The 20,221-nt window shown below is 42.6% G+C and overlaps 1 pseudogene; it reads right to left on the reverse strand.

Moving 5' to 3' along the window:
- Positions 1–9,867: 9,867 nt before the first annotated feature.
- Positions 9,868–19,251, reverse strand: LOC139575312 (nucleolar protein 58 pseudogene; annotated as a pseudogene).
- Positions 19,252–20,221: the final 970 nt, after the last annotated feature.

Here is a 20,221-nt window from a genome sequence, read left to right on the forward strand (position 1 = left end):
GCTGATTGTGGTTTTCTTCCGTATTTGTTTGGCTAAATTGTTAGAATATCCTGTAGTGTTATGAAACTTCGGCACATTATGCTATGATAAGTATTGTAATGGCTTTATTTGCAAATAGACTATCAAGGCTAGGGTTGCAAACTTTCAAGGTTTATAAAGAGTTGGCCAAAGCCAATAAAGAAATTAATGGCTTTAAAAAATATATAAACTCCACAAAAATACTCTGGTAAATGCATGCTTAGGAGATCTTATGTTTTATTCTATGAGAACCATCTAGTCACTTGTGAATTTTGAAGCATTTTATGTAATCCAAGTGAGCACTTTAAGGCTTCATAATTCATGAAGATCATCTTAACTGATCATCTTATAGAGAGAACTTGTGATCTCCTGAGCCTGTTAACCACGCAAATTTTTCAGCATGTATCCCAATTCCTTTCCCCCATAGGAATGGCCGAACCATAAGAGATGGACTCATCTTTATACCATTATAGTGTCTGTGACAGCGTGGGCAGCGCCATTGAGGCTACAACCCATAGGAATCCCCACCCGGTTGACTACTTTAAAAATGGCGGAAGCCCTCAATGGCCCTGCCCATGCTAAAATAGCTTTTTGGCCACTACAGTCTTCGGTCTTAATGAACCAGAGTTGACTCATTTCTGGTTTAGGACTACAAGCTGGACTTACTCTCTTTGGAATTGTTTTAGATGACCGTGAAGGTGGAAAGCTTCAAGTTCCTTGGACTACACATCACTGACAAACTGAAATGTTCTTGTCTATTGCGGTTTTGTGTGGACCCCAGGAAGAGTAGCTGCTGCTTTTGCAACAGCTAATGGGGATCCTAATAAAATACCAAACCACCCGAGCCCCTGCCTGTTCACCCTGCTATCTCGTGGTTAGAGCATTGATCCAGTAACCGGAAGGTTGCTGGATCGAATACCCGAGCTGACAAGGTAAAAATCTGTTACTGTGCAGTTAACCCACTGTTCCCTGGGCGCCGTGGATGTCGATTTTAAGGTAGCCCCCTGCACCTCTGATTCAGAGGGGTTGGATTAAATGCGTTAGACACATTTCAGTTGAACACATTTGGTTGGACACCTGACTAGGTATCCCCCTTTCCCTATAATCCAGAAGGCGAGTTTATTACTGGTGCATCAAAGCTGGGACCTATAGACTGAAACTGCTATCTCAAGGCCGTTAGACTGTTAAATAGCCTTCACTAACACAGGATGCTACCTAGAGACAGACTAGAAATCCCTGGCCACTTTAAGAAAGGGATCACTAGTCACTTTGATAATGTTTACATATCTTGCATTACTTATCATAACTATATACTGTTTTCTATACTATCCTACTGTATCTTAGTCATTTTAATGTTTACAAATTTTGCATTAATCATCGTGTATGTGCGTATATATATATATATATATATATATATATATATATAGTATTCTACTGTGTCTTAGTCCATGCCGCTCTGACATCACTCGTCCGTATAAACTCAGGGAAAAAAAGAAATGTCCTCTCACTGTCAACTGCGTTTATTTTCAGCAAACTTAACATGTAAATATTTGTATTAACATAAGATTCAACAACTGAGACATAAACTGAACAAATTCCACAGACATGTGACATAAATGGAATAATGTGTCCCTGAACAAAGGGGGGGTCAAAATCAAAAGTAACAGTCAGTGTCTGGTGTGGCCACCAGCAGCATTAAGTACTGCAGTGCATCTCCTCATGGACTGCACCAGATTTGCCAGTTCTTGCTGTGAGATGTTACTTCACTCTTCCACCAAGGCACCTGCAAGTTCCCGGACATTTCTGGGGGGAATGGCCCTCACCCTCCGAGCCAACACGTCCCGGACGTGCTCAATGGGATTGAGATCTGGGCTCTTCGCTGGCCATGGCAGAACACTGACATTCCTGTCTTGCAGGTAATCACGCACAGAACAAGCAGTATGGCTGGTGGCATTGTCATTCATGCTGGAGGGTCATGTCAGGATGAGCCTGCAGGAAGGGTATCACATGAGGGAGGAGGATGTCTTCCCTGTAATGCACAGCGTTGAGATTGCCTGCAATGACGAGCTCAGTCCGATGATGCTGTGACACACCGCCCCAGACCATGACAGACCCTCTACCTCCAAATCGATCCCGCTCCAGATTACAGGCCTCTGTAACACTCATTCCTTGGACGATAAACGCGAATCCGACCATCACCCCTTGTGAGTCAAAACTGCGACTTGTCAGTGAAGAGTACTTTTTGCCAGTCCTGTCTGGTCCAGCGATGGTGGGTTTGTGCCCATAGGCGACGTTGTTGCCGGTGATGTCTGGTGAGGACCTGCCTTACAATAGGCCGACAAGCCCTCGGTCCAGCCTCTCAGCCTATTGCAGACAGTCTGAGCACTGATGGAGGGATTGTGTGTTACTGATGTAACTCGGGCAGTTGCCATCTTGTACCTATCCCGCAAGTGTGATGTTTGGATGTACCGATCCTGTGCAGGTGTTACACGTGGTCTGCCACTGCGAGGACGATCAGCTGTCGTTCCTGTCTCCCTGTGGAGATGTCTTAGGCGTCTCACAGTGGACATTGCAATTTATTGCCCTTGCCACATCTGCAGTCCTCATGCCTCCTTGCAGCATGCCTAAGGCACATTCACGCAGATGAGCAGTGACCCTGGGCATCTTTCTATTGGTGTTTTTCAGTCAGTAGAAAGGTCTCTTTAGTGTCCTAGGTTTTCATAACTGTGACCTTAACTGCCTACTGTCTGTAAGCTGTTTGTGTCTTAACTTCTTGTCAATAGGGGGGCGCTATTTTCACTTTGGAAAAAATCGTGCCCAATTTAAACGGCCTCGTACTCTTTTCTAGATCATACATTACATTTAAGTCATTTAGCAGACGCTCTTATCCAGAGCGACTTACAAATTGGTGCATTCACCTTATGATATCCAGTGGAACAACCACTTTACAATAGTGCATCTAACTCTTTTAAGGGGGGGGGGGTTAGAAGGATTACTTTATCCTATCCTAGGTATTCCTTAAAGAGGTGGGGTTTCAGGTGTCTCCGGAAGGTGGTGATTGACTCCGCTGACCTGGCGTCGTGAGGGAGTTTGTTCCACCATTGGGGTGCCAGAGCAGCGAACAGTTTTGACTGGGCTGAGCGGGAACTGTACTTCCTCAGAGGTAGGGAGGCGAGCAGGTCAGAGGTGGATGAACGCAGTGCCCTTGTTTGGGTGTAGGGCCTGATCAGAGCCTGAAGGTACGGAGGTGCCGTTCCCCTCACAGCTCCGTAGGCAAGCACCATGGTCTTGTAGCGGATGCGAGCTTCAACTGGAAGCCAGTGGAGAGAGCGGAGGAGCGGGGTGACGTGAGAGAACTTGGGAAAGTTGAACACCAGACGGGCTGCGGCGTTCTGGATGAGTTGTAGGGGTTTAATGGCACAGGCAGGGAGCCCAGCCAACAGCGAGTTGCAGTAATCCAGACGGGAGATGACAAGTGCCTGGATTAGGACCTGCGCCGCTTCCTGCGTGAGGCAGGGTCGTACTCTGCGAATGTTGTAGAGCATGAACCTACAGGAACGGGTCACCGCCTTGATGTTAGTTGAGAACGACAGGGTGTTGTCCAGGATCACGCCAAGGTTCTTAGCACTCTGGGAGGAGGACACAATGGAGTTGTCAACCGTGATGGCGAGATCATGGAACGGGCAGTCCTTCCCCGGGAGGAAGAGCAGCTCCGTCTTGCCGAGGTTCAGCTTGAGGTGGTGATCCGTCATCCACACTGATATGTCTGCCAGACATGCAGAGATGCAATTCACCACCTGGTTATCAGAGGGGGGAAAGGAGAAGATTAATTGTGTGTCGTCTGCATAGCACTGATAGGAGAGACCATGTGAGGATATGACAGAGCCAAGTGACTTGGTGTATAGCGAGAATAGGAGAGGGCCTAGAACAGAGCCCTGGGGGACACCAGTGGTGAGAGCACGTGGTGCGGAGACAGATTCTCGCCACGCCACCTGGTAGGAGCGACCTGTCAGGTAGGACGCAATCCAAGCGTGGGCCGCGCCGGAGATGCCCAGCTCGGAGAGGGTGGAGAGGAGGATCTGATGGTTCACAGTATCAAAGGCAGCCGATAGGTCTAGAAGGATGAGAGCAGAGGAGAGAGAGTTAGCTTTAGCAGTGCGGAGCGCCTCCGTGACACAGAGAAGAGCAGTCTCAGTTGAATGACTAGTCTTGAAACCTGACTGATTTGGATCAAGAAGGTCATTCTGAGAGAGATAGCAGGAGAGCTGGCCAAGGACGGCACGTTCAAGAGTTTTGGAGAGAAAAGAAAGAAGGGATACTGGTCTGTAGTTGTTGACATCGGAGGGATCGAGTGTAGGTTTTTTCAGAAGGGGTGCAACTCTCGCTCTCTTGAAGACGGAAGGGACGTAGCCAGCGGTCAAGGATGAGTTGATGAGCGAGGTGAGGTAAGGGAGAAGGTCTCCGGAAATGGTCTGGAGAAGAGAGGAGGGGATAGGGTCAAGCGGGCAGGTTGTTGGGCGGCCGGCCGTCACAAGACGCGAGATTTCATCTGGAGAGAGAGGGGAGAAAGAGGTCAAAGCACAGGGTAGGGCAGTGTGAGCAGAACCAGCGGTGTCGTTTGACTTAGCAAACGAGGATCGGATGTCGTCGACCTTCTTTTCAAAATGGTTGACGAAGTCATCAGCAGAGAGGGAGGAGGGGGGAGGAGGGGGAGGAGGATTCAGGAGGGAGGAGAAGGTGGCAAAGAGCTTCCTAGGGTTAGAGGCAGATGCTTGGAATTTAGAGTGGTAGAAATTGGCTTTAGCAGCAGAGACAGAAGAGGAGAATGTAGAGAGGAGGGAGTGAAAGGATGCCAGGTCCGCAGGGAGGCGAGTTTTCCTCCATTTCCGCTCGGCTGCCCGGAGCCCTGTTCTGTGAGCTCGCAATGAGTCGTCGAGCCACGGAGCAGGAGGGGAGGACCGAGCCGGCCTGGAGGATAGGGGACATAGAGAGTCAAAGGATGCAGAAAGGGAGGAGAGGAGGGTTGAGGAGGCAGAATCAGGAGATAGGTTGGAGAAGGTTTGAGCAGAGGGAAGAGATGATAGGATGGAAGAGGAGAGAGTAGCGGGGGAGAGAGAGCGAAGGTTGGGACGGCGCGATACCATCCGAGTAGGGGCAGTGTGGGAAGTGTTGGATGAGAGCGAGAGGGAAAAGGATACAAGGTAGTGGTCGGAGACTTGGAGGGGAGTTGCAATGAGATTAGTGGAAGAACAGCATCTAGTAAAGATGAGGTCAAGCGTATTGCCTGCCTTGTGAGTAGGGGGGGAAGGTGAGAGGGTGAGGTCAAAAGAGGAGAGGAGTGGAAAGAAGGAGGCAGAGAGGAATGAGTCAAAGGTAGACGTGGGGAGGTTAAAGTCACCCAGAACTGTGAGAGGTGAGCCATCCTCAGGAAAGGAACTTATCAGGGCGTCAAGCTCATTGATGAACTCTCCAAGGGAACCTGGAGGGCGATAAATGATAAGGATGTTAAGCTTGAAAGGGCTGGTAACTGTGACAGCATGGAATTCAAAGGAGGCGATAGACAGATGGGTCAGGGGAGAAAGAGAGAATGTCCACTTGGGAGAGATGAGGATCCCAGTGCCACCACCCCGCTGACCAGAAGCTCTCGGGGTGTGCGAGAACACGTGGGCAGACGAGGAGAGAGCAGTAGGAGTAGCAGTGTTATCAGTGGTAATCCATGTTTCCGTCAGTGCCAAGAAGTCGAGGGACTGGAGGGAAGCATAGGCTGAGATGAACTCTGCCTTGTTGGCCGCAGATCGGCAGTTCCAGAGGCTGCCTGAGACCTGGAACTCCACGTGGGTCGTGCGCGCTGGGACCACCAGGTTAGAGTAGCAGCGGCCACGCGGTGTGAAGCGTTTGTATGGTCTGTGCAGAGAGGAGAGAACAGGGATAGACAGACACATAGTTGACAGGCTACAGAAGAGGCTACGCTAATGCAAAGGAGATTGGAATGACAAGTGGACTACACGTCTCGAATGTTCAGAAAGTTAAGCTTACGTTGCAAAAAATCTTATTGACTAAAATGATATAGTACTGCTGGCTGGTGAAATAGGCTAGCTAGCAGTGGCTGCGTTGTTGACTTTGTTTGAAAGTGTAGCTGGCTAGGTAACCTCAACTGGCTAGGTAACCTCGACAGTTACTCTAGACTACACAATTATCTTGGATACAAAGACGGCTATGTAGCCAGCTAAGATCAAACAAATCAAACTGTTGTACTGTAATGAAATGAAATGTAATACTACCTGTAATACTACCTGTGGAGCAAAGCGGAATGCAACTACTCGCTCCAAACCAAACCGGAAGTGCGTATCGTAGAGGGAGAGGCAATAGAAGTGTTGTTTCTTGTATTATTGTCTTTTGTGTCTTTAGAGGACTGCTTCACCTTAATGTCCCCTTTCCCTTTTCTTCTGTCCTTATTTTGTCCCACTTTGTCCCTTCTTTGTCCCTTGTTCTCTTCTGCCAACTAGACACTCCTTGTTAGCTAGCTAGCTTCTTTCAGGAATGTCCCTAGCAACTGCCTAGCAACAGGTAAACAACTTAGCTAGCTAAGAAAACGGTATAATTTTATGAAAAATTGTTACTTTTTCAAAAGCCTTTCTTCTTTGTTTGCTGCTTGTTTGGTCTCCTATTCAGTTTGCAGTTTTCTTTTGATTTTTTTTCGATGTACTTTACTCTAAAAAAACATTTAAATTTCAATATTTGTAGGAGCTCATCTTTTCAGCTGCTGCTGCTGCTTAATTTGGAACTCCGGAGAGTTGCATATAATATGCATATTATTATTACTATTGGATAGAAAACACTCAAGTTTCTAAAACTGTTTGAATTATATCTGTGAGTGAAACAGAACTCATTTGGCAGCAAACTTCCAGACAGGAAGTGAAAAATCTGAAAACAAGGCTCTGTTCCAGGGCCTGCCTATTCAATTGCCTTATATTTATCGATATGCATGCACTGCATACGCCTTCCACTAGATGTCAACAGGCAGTGGAAGGTGGAATGGGATGTCTAGCTTGATCTGAGGTCGAACAAGAGCTCTTGGAATGACGTGTCCAGAATTTCCTTTGTCTACCAAGGCGCGGGAAGCACCTCCATATTGTCTTATGATAAGCGTTCGGTATACACGGCTAATATCTCCGGCTCTGATTTTATTTGATACATGTGATAATAACATCGTAAAGCAGGTTTTTTCAACCGAGTTCTATCAGTTTATTCAACGTTTATTTGGACTTTTGGGGATTTCCGTTCTTTGCGTCGAGAATATGGGAACGTTATCAACCTTGGCTAGCCTTGTGGAGCGCATTCGACAGAAGAAAATGACCTTCTAAAACCAAACAACAATTTATTCTGGACCTAGGACTCCTTGTACAAGATTCTGATGGAAACTCAGCAAAAGTAAGAACAATTTATGATATTTCGTATTTCTGTGGAAAATTTTATTTCTATTCTCTGCCGTTTTGGCGGGCGCTGTCTCGCAATAACGCAAGCTGTTTGTTATGGTAAAGTTATTTTTAAAAAATCTAACACGGCGGTTGCATTAAGAACCAGTGTATCTTTCATTTGCTGTCCAACATGTATTTTTTAGTAAAGTTTATGATGAGTTCTTTGGTCAGATTAGGTGAGTGTCCAAAATATCTCCTGACATTCTGGGGAAATGTTGCTACATTTTCACAATGTATAACCACGGTTTGCAGCTCTAAATATGCACATTTTCGAACAAAACATAAGTGTATTGTATAGCCTGATGTTATAAGACTGTCATCTGATGAAGTTGTCCAAGGTTAGTGATTAATTTTATATCTTTTGCTGGTTTTTGCGATAGCTAACTTTTGCTGCAAATAAATGCATTTGTGTGTTTGGCTATTGTGGTAAGCTAATATAATGCTATGTTGTGTTTTCGCTGTAAAACACTTAAAAAATCTGACATATTGGCTCGATTCACAAGATGTTTATCTTTCATTTGCTGTACACCATGTATTTTTCATAAATGTTTTATGAGTATTTAGGTATTTCACGTTGCTCTGTAATTATTCTGGCTGCTTTGGTGATATTTTTGATGGTAGCTGCAATGTAAAACTATGATTTATAACCTCGAATATGCACATTTTCGAACAAAACATAAATGTATTGTATAACATGTTATAAGACTGTCATCTGATGAAGTTGTTTCTTGGTAAGTGACTAATTATATCTATATTTGGTCGGTTTTGTGATAGCTACCTATGCGGTAGAAACATGGTGAAAATATGCGGTTGAGTCTTTGGCTATTGTGGTTAGCTAATAGAAATACATATTGTGTTTTCGCTGTAAAACATTAAAAAAATCGGAAATGATGGCTGGATTCACAAGATGTTTATCTTTCATTTGCTGTATTGGACTTGTGATTTCATGATATTTATATGCTATTATTTACTTGTGGCGCTATGCTAGGCTATGCTAGTCAGCTTTTACTGATGAGGATGCTCCCGGATCCGAGATGGGTGTTAACGACAGGTGCATGTTAATTAATTATTAAGCATGGGGAACAGTATTTAAACCCTTTACAACAAAGATCTGTTAAATTATTTGGATTTTTACGAATTATCTTTGAAAGACGGTCCTGAAAAAGGGACGTTTCTTTTTTTCTGAGGTTATGTATATATTCTTCATTCCTTTCCTTACTTAGATTTGTGTGTATTGGGTATATGTTGTAAAATTGTTAGATATTACTGCACTGTCGGAGCTAGAAGCACAAGCAGTAACATCTGCATAACACGTATGTGACCACTAAAATTTGATTTGCTATTCTATCATAGCCTCTGTTTTGGTACATGTTTTATTAATTTATTACAAAAATACATTGATGCCCATCCACCACCCCACCTCTTCAAGGACAAAAATGTACTTTGTTTTTCACAGCTTTTTCTTTTGTTGCATGTACATTCTACACACATTTGACATTCTTAAAAATGTTTTACAGTAGTTACATAGCAAGAGTAAAGTATTTTGATATACAGTACATTACATCTAGATAGTACTTGTACATTATAAATCGTGTTTTCAGTCATAACTATTATAGAACATGAGCTTTTAAACCCACACCTCAGCTACTCTGTCCATCCCACTTACCTGTAACTCCGTAAACCGCGCTCTTAAGATTTCCTTGTGCCGTGTATTTTTCAGCTGTGATGATTCACATAAATTCTGAACCTGTCTAGTCACATCGTATCTACAGATACATATTTTTACTGAAAGTATTATGTTGTTGATTGACTATGGTTTTTCAAACAGTGCTATTTGTTGGGTTTATTTTAGATAAATGTGATTTTTCTGCTGTTCCTGAACCTCTGACTAGAAACAAGCTATATAGGGGCAATATCAAAATATGTGATCTAATGATTGTCTCCTCGTAGCAGAATCTGCAGAGCTGAGATGGTTGTATGCCCCATATACATAACATTCTGTTTGTGGCAAGAATGTTGTATATTAAAACTACGTTTTGAATCAAGCATGTTTTGTATCAGTTCATAAACCATGTGCCACGCAATCGGCACATCCAAAGTCTCTTCCCAACTATTTTGTGACCTGTATTTATTCATGACTATTTGTTTTTGACAGTTTTGGTCTTTTATAAAGGGCAAACAAACAATTTTACCTACCTTCCCCTTGCCGCCTCCATTTTTGCTGCAATCAGTTGGTTGTAATTTTGGATAGAGCAAACATTTCCATATGTTTTAACTGCACATGTTTACATTTACATTTAAGTCATTTAGCAGACGCTCTTATCCAGAGCGACTTACAAGAGAGCGACTAAAAGTCCTAATATAATACAGTTTCTCCCCGACCAGATTATTCTCCCTCTTCCTCCTTCACCTTTTTCTTCTTCTTCTTCTTCTTCTTTGACGATTCCTCTGTGGGAGAGACGGGCGCCTCCTCTTCCTCTACGTCCATCGCCTCGGCTTTCTTGGACTTCTTTTTCTTCTTCTTGGGAGTTTCTCCTGCTGCCGTTGACGCCTCTGGTTCTTCCACCGGTTCTTTTTTGGGTTTCTTGGGTTTGACTGTCACCGGTGTGGCCACCTCTTCCTCCACCTCCTCAAACTTCCTCTTCTTGGAAACGGAGGGGAGGGTGGAGTCTCCGGAGGGGTCGTACACCTTCACGTCACTCTTGTGTTGGTATTTGTCAGACTTCGCCATGGCTTTGCCTGTTCCACTGATTCTTCTGATTCCCTTCTCCTCTAGGTGGCGTAGCCTGGCCTCCAGCTTGGCGCGGTTCTCAACTCCCATCTCAGCGTTCGTGTCCTCTCCCAGGGCATCGTAGCGGATCGCCAGAGATGCTTTGGCTGCCAGCATCCTGGAGATCTTGCCCTTGTTCTTGGCCGAGGTCTGTCCCACCAGAGAGGCGTGGTAGATGAGCCCATATTTGGGCGTGTCTCTGCGCGTCTTCAGGGCTCTGAACAGGGCCTTCTCTGCTCCCAGGATCTGGACTGTGGAGGCCGGGTGCTTGGCCAGGTTCAACAGGGACCCGGCATGCGAGATGAGCCGTGCCCCCACCAGTTCCCCCACCATGACAGTCAGGTTGGGAGCGATAGCCATCATCCTGTTCTTCAGATAGTCGTACAGCTGGGTGCGGTACTCCGTAATATCTATCACCTGGTCACACAGGTGCATGATGTTGCCGATGTCCTCCTCGGACACCTCCGTTCCCATGGAGATCTCTGCGGCCAGTTTGACCTCTGCCTCCACCTCCTCGGGGAGATGTTCAGACAGGTCAGTGGTTGCCACGTTGGTACGAGCCCCTATCTTGCGGACACTCTTGCAGTAGGCCAGGTTGTCAGTGATGATCTTTCCCACCTCGGGGAAGTGCCAGCCGTACCACTCTCTACAGCGCATGATGTAGTTGTTGAGCTCCTTGTCCAGGTCATCCAGCAGAGAGATAGCTTGAACTATCATGGTATCCACTTTGTCAGGGCTGAACTTCAGCTTGTAACGGGACAAACTGTGAGCCAGTCCCAGAGACATGGCGCTGATCTCCCGGGGGGGCAGCCCAGTGATCAGGGCCTCCATCTGTGTCCTGATGCCTCTCATCAGCTCTGCCACTGCAGGGCTGTGGACACAGCTCAGGTTCAACTTCTCCTTGATGACGCCCCCCAGCTTAGCGTCGCTGATGGCCAGCTGTTCATGAGCTTCTTTAGCCACCACTTTCTTCAGGATCTTCTTCAGACTCTTGTGACAACTACACCTTTCCTATTCATAATATCATTAACAAAGCTAATAACTTTTTTTTTTTTTTCATAAAGAATGTATTTTTAAAAATCAATTACTATTTGAATTTAACCATATTATTTGTTGTATTTTCTGGAGGTTGAAACAAATTGCTGCCAGGTTTGTATGGCTTGTTTTCAAAGGGTGATGTTTTGAAAAAGGTTCCATTTTCATTGAACTGAAAGTGAGGTTGTAATCTGGATAAAGGCAAAAAATGTAATCTTTGAACAAAGGATGAGATTCTTACTGATCTACTGGAGAACCAGTTCGGGTTTAAGTATAATTTTGTATGACTGATGCTTTTACTATGTATGTAAAGTATGTTTTTTTTAATTTTGTCTGGCTTGCCTATTCAAATAAAGTGAAACATGTTTTGCTCAAATATTGTAACAGATCATTCAGCGTAGGCAGGGCCATAGGTAAACTGGGATATGACTAAATAATTAGGGTGATTTTTCCACAAATAGACAGGCTAGCAAGATCTTATCTATTTTTGCTAACTTCCTGAAAAAATGTGTAAGTTCCTTTATTTCTTTAGGGATATGAATATGTATGCCTATTCACCATCAGACCATTTTAATGGCAAACTACACGGTAATGTAAAAGTAGTATTTGTTTTGTGATCCAATGCATAATGTACACTTATCATACTGTAGTTCGGTTGTAATATTATCTAGATCCTCTATGAGGCTGTGCAGGGATCCAGATTGTGGATTTAAAAGAAAACGTGAATTGTCAGCATACAATGACACCTTTTGATATTATTGTTGGATCTGATTTTAATAGTTTCGATGGCCATAAATAGAAATGCCGATTTGTATTTATTATGGATCCTCATTAGCTCTTCCTGGGGTCTAGCAAAATTTAAGACGGTTTATACAATTTTTTTAAACATTACAGTACATTCACAGATTTCACAACACACTGTGCCCTCAGGTCCCTACTTCACCACTACCACATATCTACAGTACTAAATCATGTGTGTGTATGTTATTGTGTGTGTGTGTGTATGCATGTGTCTGCCTATGTTTGTGTTGCTTCACAGTCCCCGCTATTCCATAATATGTTTTTTTATGTTTTTTAAATCCATTTTTTCTGCTTGCATCAGTTACTTGATGTGGAATAGAGTTCCATGTAGTCATGGCTCTATGCAGTACTGTGCGCCTCCCATAGTCTGTTCTGGACTTGGGGACTGTGAAGAGACCTCTTGTGGCATATCTTGTGGTGTATGCATGGGTGTCCGAGCTGTGTGCCAGTAGTTTAGACAGACTGCGCAGTGCATTCAACATGTCAATACCTATCATAAATACAAGTAGTGACGAAGTCAATCTCTCCTCCACTTTGAGCCAGGAGAGATTGACATGCATATTATTAATATTAGCTCTCTGTGTACATCCAAGGGCCAGCCGTGCTGCCCTGTTCTGAGCCAATTGCAATTTTGTCTTTTTTGTGGCACCTGACACACGACTGAACAGTAGTCAAGGTGCGACAAAACAAGGGCCTGTAGGACCTGCCTTGTTAGTGTTAAGGCAGAGCAGCGCTTTATTATGGACATACTTCTCCCCATCTTAGCTACTATTGTATCAATATGTTGACCATGACAGTTTACAATCCAGGGTTACTCCAAGCAGTTTATTCTCAACTTGCTCAAATTCCATGAATGTTTTGTTCCAAATGCAATGCTTTTAGTTTTAGAAATATTTAGGGCTAACTTATTCCTTGCCACCCACTCTGAAACTAATTGCAACTTAAGTGTTGCAGTCATTTCAGTCGCTGTAGTAGCTGACGTGTATATAGTGTTGAGTCATCCGCATACATAGACACTCTGGCTTTACTCAAAGTCAGTGGCATGTCGTTAGTAAAAATTTTAAAAAGCAAGGAGCCTAAACAGCTACCCTGGGGAATTCCTGAGTCTACCTTGATTATGTTTGAGAGGCTCCCATTAACTTCTCACGAGTCACCAACCCTGATCCGGTAGCACCCCCCACCCCACTGAGTAGCATAGCTAGCATAGCGTCACAAGTAACTTGTAGCATCTAAATATCATTAAATCACAAGTCTAAGACACCAGATGAAAGATACAGGTCTTGTGAATAAAGCCACCATTTCAGATTTTTTAAATGTTTTACAGGGAAGACACAATATGTAAATCTATTAGCTAACCACGTTAGCAAAGGACACGATATTTTTACTCCCAACAGCTTTTTCCTGCGTCAGTAGCTATCACTAATTTGACTAAATAAAAATATATATAGCCACTAACCAAGAAACAACTTCATAAGATGACAGTCTGATAATATATTTATGGTATAGCATAGTTTTTTTTTGGAAAAATGTGCATTTTTCAGGTATAAATCACAGTTCTACATTGCAGCTGCAATCTGAAATAGTGCTGACCCAGCCAGAACAATTACAGAGACCAACGTCATATAACGAATTACTCATCTTAAAACATTTCAGAAAAATACACAGCGTACAGATATTGAAAGCCCAACATCTGGTGAATCCAAACAATATTTCAGATTTATGAAATGTTTTATAACGAAAACAAAATGTAGCGCTAAATTAGCATAGCTATACCAGGCAGATTCGGCTAGGCGCCCACGGCCAGTTCACATGCACAACAGATATGATATAACATCGTAAATTGGGTCTTACTATGGCTGATCTTTCATCAGAATGTTGATCAAAGTGTCCTTTGTCAAGATGAGTCGTTGGTTCCGTTCAGAATTGTTCCTTGCCCACTCCATTTAGCACAGGTACCGGTCGAGTGGCACGGATCTCAAACGTAAATAAATTCAGACAACGGAACACCACAAAACTCCCGAAAAAATTCAAATAATCTGATTAAACTATATTGAAAAAAACATACATTACGATGATATGGTCACATGTATCAAACAAAATTCGACACGGAGATAGTTTTCATCCATAACGCCAGCAAAACAGTACACAATCGCAGCTCCAACTCGTGCGAATCAGAAAACCGGAAGTTGTCGGTCACGCCAAAGAATTAGCTCTCATTTCACGTCAGTCCCAGATAAACAAGATATTTTTCCTCTGACGTCCTCTTGACACCCAGAGGAAGGCCAATGAGGTGTGTTTCGGGTCATAGGGGGCACGACCATATATAGGCAGAGCGTTGAAGCTGGCATACACATCTTGCTTTTTTCTTCTTGGTCATGGAAAGTGCTGTCAAATGACTTCTGTATCACTCAGAGACAAAATTGAAACGGTTTTAGAAACTAGAGATTGTTTTCTTTCCAATGGTATTATTTATATGCATATAGTAAGAGCAATAATTGAATAAGAGGCAGTTTAATCTGTAGAGCAAATTATGCTAATGGGAAAATAGCACCCCCTGTATTCTCAAGAAGTTAAAGAACACCCTTTGTGTTCTGTTAGACAAGTAACTTGCTTTACTCCACTTGACAGTAATACTTTCTGAGAAGGTTACTATACATACCATTAACCCATTGTATAAATGATTCTCCAAAATTGAATTAGTCCAGGCATTTATATATAAATCCTAGTCATACTTTATCAAAAGTCTTTTCAAAATCTGTGATGAATACAATACCTGGTTTCCTGGATTTTTCAGTGTTCTATTGTTTCAAGTACTTGTCTTATATTATCTCCAATGTATCTTCCATGTAAAAAAAACTGTCTGATCAGGGTGATTAATATCCGACAACACCTTTTTAATTCTTTGTGCTATCCATTTTGCTTGGATTTTTGCATCACAACACTGAAGTATAAGGGGCCTCCAGTTTTTTTTTTTTGACTGGATCTTTATACTTACCACCCGGATCTTGTTTCGGTAATAATGAAATCAAATCTTCTTGCTGAGTACCTGATAGTTTACAATTTTTATAGGAGTGGTTAAAACATGCTAATAGTGGATCTTTGAGTAACTGGTATGCCATCCAACCCTGGAGTTTTCCCTGGCCTACAGGCTTTAATTGCATCAATAAATTCCTCAATTTGGCCCTCACACAATTCTTTCTGTTTTCTTTTCTCACACAGCTGTGAATTTTACACCATTATTAGGTCAAAAATATCCAATATCCTCGCCCACGTGGAAATTCTGTAAGAGTAATGTGGATACCAATTATTTAATGGTCCGACTGCATTCTGCCCCCATCAAACTTTATTATTATTTTTTTTTTTACTTTTGGTACCAACATGAAGGATACAAGAAAGTAATCAAGATGACTAGCTTGATTAAGCCTCCTCCATGTACAGTATATCTCACTAAGTCTGGATTTTTAAGCCTCCATATATCCACTAGTTCTGTGTCCATGATATTCGTAATTTCCCTAAGTGCATGAGGGTAATAGTTTGTAGTGAGATTTCCTTTGTTATCCATTGGTGTACTTAAAACTGTACTATAATCTCCCAACATAATGAAAGAGCCATTTGTTGCATGTGAGCTAGATAGATTAGTATATGTAGTTTGGAAGAAGTGTGGATCATCATTATTTGGACCATGTAGATTAATTAGCCAGATCTGTTTATCGTACAGTAGCATATTTAAAATGATCCACCTCCCTATCTAGGCTACCTTGGTGGCAGGTAGCCTAGTGGTTAGTGCGTTGGGCCAGTAACCAAAAGGTGGTTGGATCAAATCCCTGAGCTGACAAGGTAAACATCTGTAGTTCTGCCCCCGAACAAGGCAGTTAACCCACTGTTCCCCGGCAGGCTGTCATTGTAAATAAGAATTAGTTCTTAACTGACTTGCCTAGTTAAATAAAAAATCTGTTTGGAGAGTTTGCACATTCAGATCAAAATTGTATTAATTAATATCATCACCTCTTTTGAGTTTCTTTGCCCATAACAGAAATATACTTCTCCCTCCCAGTCATTTTTCAATACAACCTAATCTGTAATTGTAGAGTGAGTTTCCTGTAAATAATAGATATTATAATCCTTTTCTTTTAGCCAGGTAAAGACTGATAGTCTTTTATTATAATCTACTAAACCATTACAATTATAACTAGCTATACTTATTTTACCACTTACAATGATGAGAGATGAGTATCAATTAATCTTACCATAATATATGCCTGTAAATGTACTACCAAAAAGTACCATAATGATCAAGCTGCTAGACACCCTGAATTTATCCATTCTTACCAATACTACCAGAATCAATATCTGACATCTTTCTAGCTGTACCATAATACACAGTATATAGAAAAGTATGTGGACACCCCTTTAAATGAATGGATTTGGCTGATTGTTTTACGTTTGTACACACAGGGCATGATTATGTCTGCTCTGTACCAATAAAAATGCTATCTTGGGTTCATATTCATGACACATATACTATGTGTAAAACTGACAAAATGTAATGAATCATAATTTGTATGGGGTTGGTGGCCATTGGCTCAGGCAAACGTTTTGGCTATATTAACCCACACAGCTACAAGGATGCACTTTCATGCTAAGTTTAGGACCTCATATCGTAGCTTATATTTTATTTATTTAACTAGGCAAGTCTTAAGAACACATTCTTACTTACAATGACGGCAAGAGACAACACAGCACTACACAAGTTCTTATTTACAATGACGGCAAGAGACAACACAGCACTGCATAAAGAGAGACCTAAGACAACAACATAGCATGGCAGCATCACATGACAATACAGCATGGTAGCAACAGAACATGGTAGGAGCTCCAAACGGGGTACAAACATTATTGGGCACAGACAACAGCACAAAGGGCAAGAAGGTAGAGACAACAATACAAAGAAGCCACAACTGCTTTGCAGAATTGCATCTTGCCTATGCCGCTTGGTCATTGCTCATCCATATATTTATATGTACATATTCTTATTCCATCACTTTACTTAGATTTGTGTGTATTAGGTAGTTGTTGTGGAATTGTTCGATTACTTGTTAGATATTGCTGCACTGTCGGAACTAGAAGCACAAGCATTTCACTACACTCCAATAACATCTGCTAACCATGTCTATGTGACCAATAAAAATGTATTTTATTTTTAACTGTCAGTAAGAGTGTCCATGATTGAGTCTTTGAATGAAGAGATGGAGATAAAACGTTCAGTTTGAGTGTTTTTTGCAGCTCGTTACAGTCGCTAGCTGCAGCAAACTGAAAAGAGGAGCGACCCAGGGATGTGTGTGCTTTGGGGACCTTTAACAGAATGTGACTGGCAGAACGGGTGTTGTATGTGGAGGATGAGGGCTGCAGTAGGTATCTCAGATATTGGGGAATGAGGCCTAAGAGGGTTTTATAAATATGCATCAACCAGTGGATCTTACAATGGGTATATAGAGATGACCAGTTTACAGAGTATTATAGAGTGCAGTGATGTGTCTTATAAGGAGCATTGGTGGCAAATCTGATGGCCGAATGGTAAAGACAATCTATCTGCTCGAGAGCACTCTACCTGCCAATCTATAAATTACATCTCTGTAATCTAGCATGGGTAGGATGTTCATTTGAATCAGGGTTAGTTTGGCAGCTGTGGCGAAAGAGGAGTATTACGATAGAGGAAACCAAGTCTAGATTTAACCTTAGCCTGCAGCTTTGATATGTGCTGAGAGAAGGACAGTGTACCGTCTAGCCATACTCCCAAGTACTTGTATGAGGTGACTACCTCAAGCTCTAAACCCTCAGAGGTAGTAATCACACCGGTGGGAAGATGGGCATTCTCCTTACAAAACCACATGACCTTTGTTTTGGAGGTGTTCAGAAAAAGGTTAAGGGCAGAGAAAGCTTGTTGTAGAGCGTTTAACACAAAATCAGGGGAGGGGCTAGCTGAGTATAAGACTGTATCATATGCATATAAATGGATGAGAGAGCTTCTTACTGCTTGAGCAATGTTGTTGATGTAAATTGAGAAGAGTGTGGGGCCTAGGATCGAGCCTTGGGGTACTCCCTTGGTGACATGCAGTGACTGAGACAGCAGATATTCTGACTTTATACACTGCACTCTGAGAGAGGTAGTTAGCAAACCAGGCCAAAGACCCCTCAGAGACACCAATACTGCTTTGCAAGAATGGAATGGTCTACCGTGTCAAAAGCTTTGGCCAAGTCAATAAAAATAGCCGCACAACATTGTTTAGAATCAAGGGCAATGGTGACATAATTTAGGACCTTTAAGGTTGTAGTGAGACATCCATAACCTGAGCGGAAACCAGATTGCATACCCAAAATAATACTATAGACATCAAGAAAGCCAGTCAGTTGATTATTTTCTTGTTTTTCCAACACTTTTGATTAACAGGGCAACATAGATATTGGCCTATAACAGTTAGGATCAGCTTGATCTCCCCCTTTGAATAAAGAACACCGTGGCTTCCTTCCAAGCAGTGTGAACCTCCCCAGAGAGGAGAGACAGGCTCGGCGATGATAGGGGCAGAAACCTTAAAGAAGAAATGCTCTAAACCATCTGACCCAGATGTTTTTTTGGGGTCATGTTTAAGGAGCTCCTTTCGCACCTCAGACTCAGTGACCGCTTGCAGTTAGAAACTTTGTAGCGGGCAGGGGAAAAATAATGAGGAGCATTGGGGATAGGAGGAAATGTTGGATGTGCAAGGAGGCATGGCAGGGTCAAATAGGAATCCTGACTTAATTAATGAAGTGGTGATTGAAGAGCTCAGCCATGTGCTTGTTGTCAGTAATAACCACATCATCAACATTAAGGGACATGGGCAGCTGTGAGGAGGGTTTATTCACCAGGTCTTTAACCATTTTCCAGAACTTATTGGGGTTAGACCCACAGTGAGATAACTGTTCCTCAAAATAACTAACTTTGGCCTTCTGGATATCCTGAGTGCAATTATTTCTCATTTGCCTGAACTGGCATCATTTTGGTCAGCGTCCTGCGGCTGGAGCCGTGCGTCGGGGAGGGGGTACTGTCACGTGTGCTCCCTCTCCGGCCTCTAGGTCACCAGGCTGCTCGTTATGGCTCACACCTGTCACCATTGTTACGCGCACCTGCGTGTCATCCGACTTACCTGGACTCCATCACTTCCCTGATTACCTTCCCTATATTTGTCACTCCCTTTGGTTCCTTCCCCAGAGAGCCAGTCAGCCTGAGTTATGCGTGTGCTAAGCGATTTGCCAAATGGAATTCTTGAGGTGGAGTAAATCACAGTCGAACCAGGGGCTGAACCTGTTTTTAAATCTAATTTCCTTTATGGGGGTGTTATAGCAGGTGGGGCTAATTACATTCATAATGCTAGGGGATTGTGTCAGTGTTTAGAGGGACTTGTGATTATGGTTGCAAAGGGTCGGAAACTTTCTGGTAAATTTCCAGAATTTTTCCATTTTCCAGTTAAGCCCGGGAATTTGGGGAATTTTGCTTAAATTAATCAAAAAAGTTAGCTTATAACAGTGAACCTTTTTTGTGGGATACACATAGGGCAATTCTAGGTCTTGTCATATTTTGGTTAAACTATCCCCAATTCAATGGAATTGCAACCCTCTGCATGCACAGTGCATTCTTCAATCACATGTGCAGTGCACTCTTCCATCACATGTACAGCTGATTCTTGCACACTAATGAGATGCTATTAACCTCACACTACTACACTGTCTGAGCCAAGGACTACATGCTTTCTGGTAAGTTTTGATTACAATACTGGGTGGGGTGAATATATTTTACATGACATACATTCTTTTTTTGTTAACTAGTAAACAGTAGCCTACAGCAAAGTGTGTTAAAAAAATTTCTTACTTAACAATTTCTGGAAGTTAATTTTTGCTACTACCATGTGGGTTTTAGCTTGCTTGAGCCTGCTAACTGAAGTGTTAATTCACCTGTTTCCATACACGTTTCATTTTAAAACATTTCTTACAAAGGAGTTGTTTAATCTAACTGCTTAACTATTTATCTGTACATGGAATTGTATTTTTTTTTTTTACTCATTTCCTCAAAATGTTTAATCAGACA

This window comes from Salvelinus alpinus, chromosome 5, assembly GCF_045679555.1.
Source record: "Salvelinus alpinus chromosome 5, SLU_Salpinus.1, whole genome shotgun sequence".
Taxonomy (NCBI): Eukaryota; Metazoa; Chordata; class Actinopteri; order Salmoniformes; family Salmonidae; genus Salvelinus; species Salvelinus alpinus.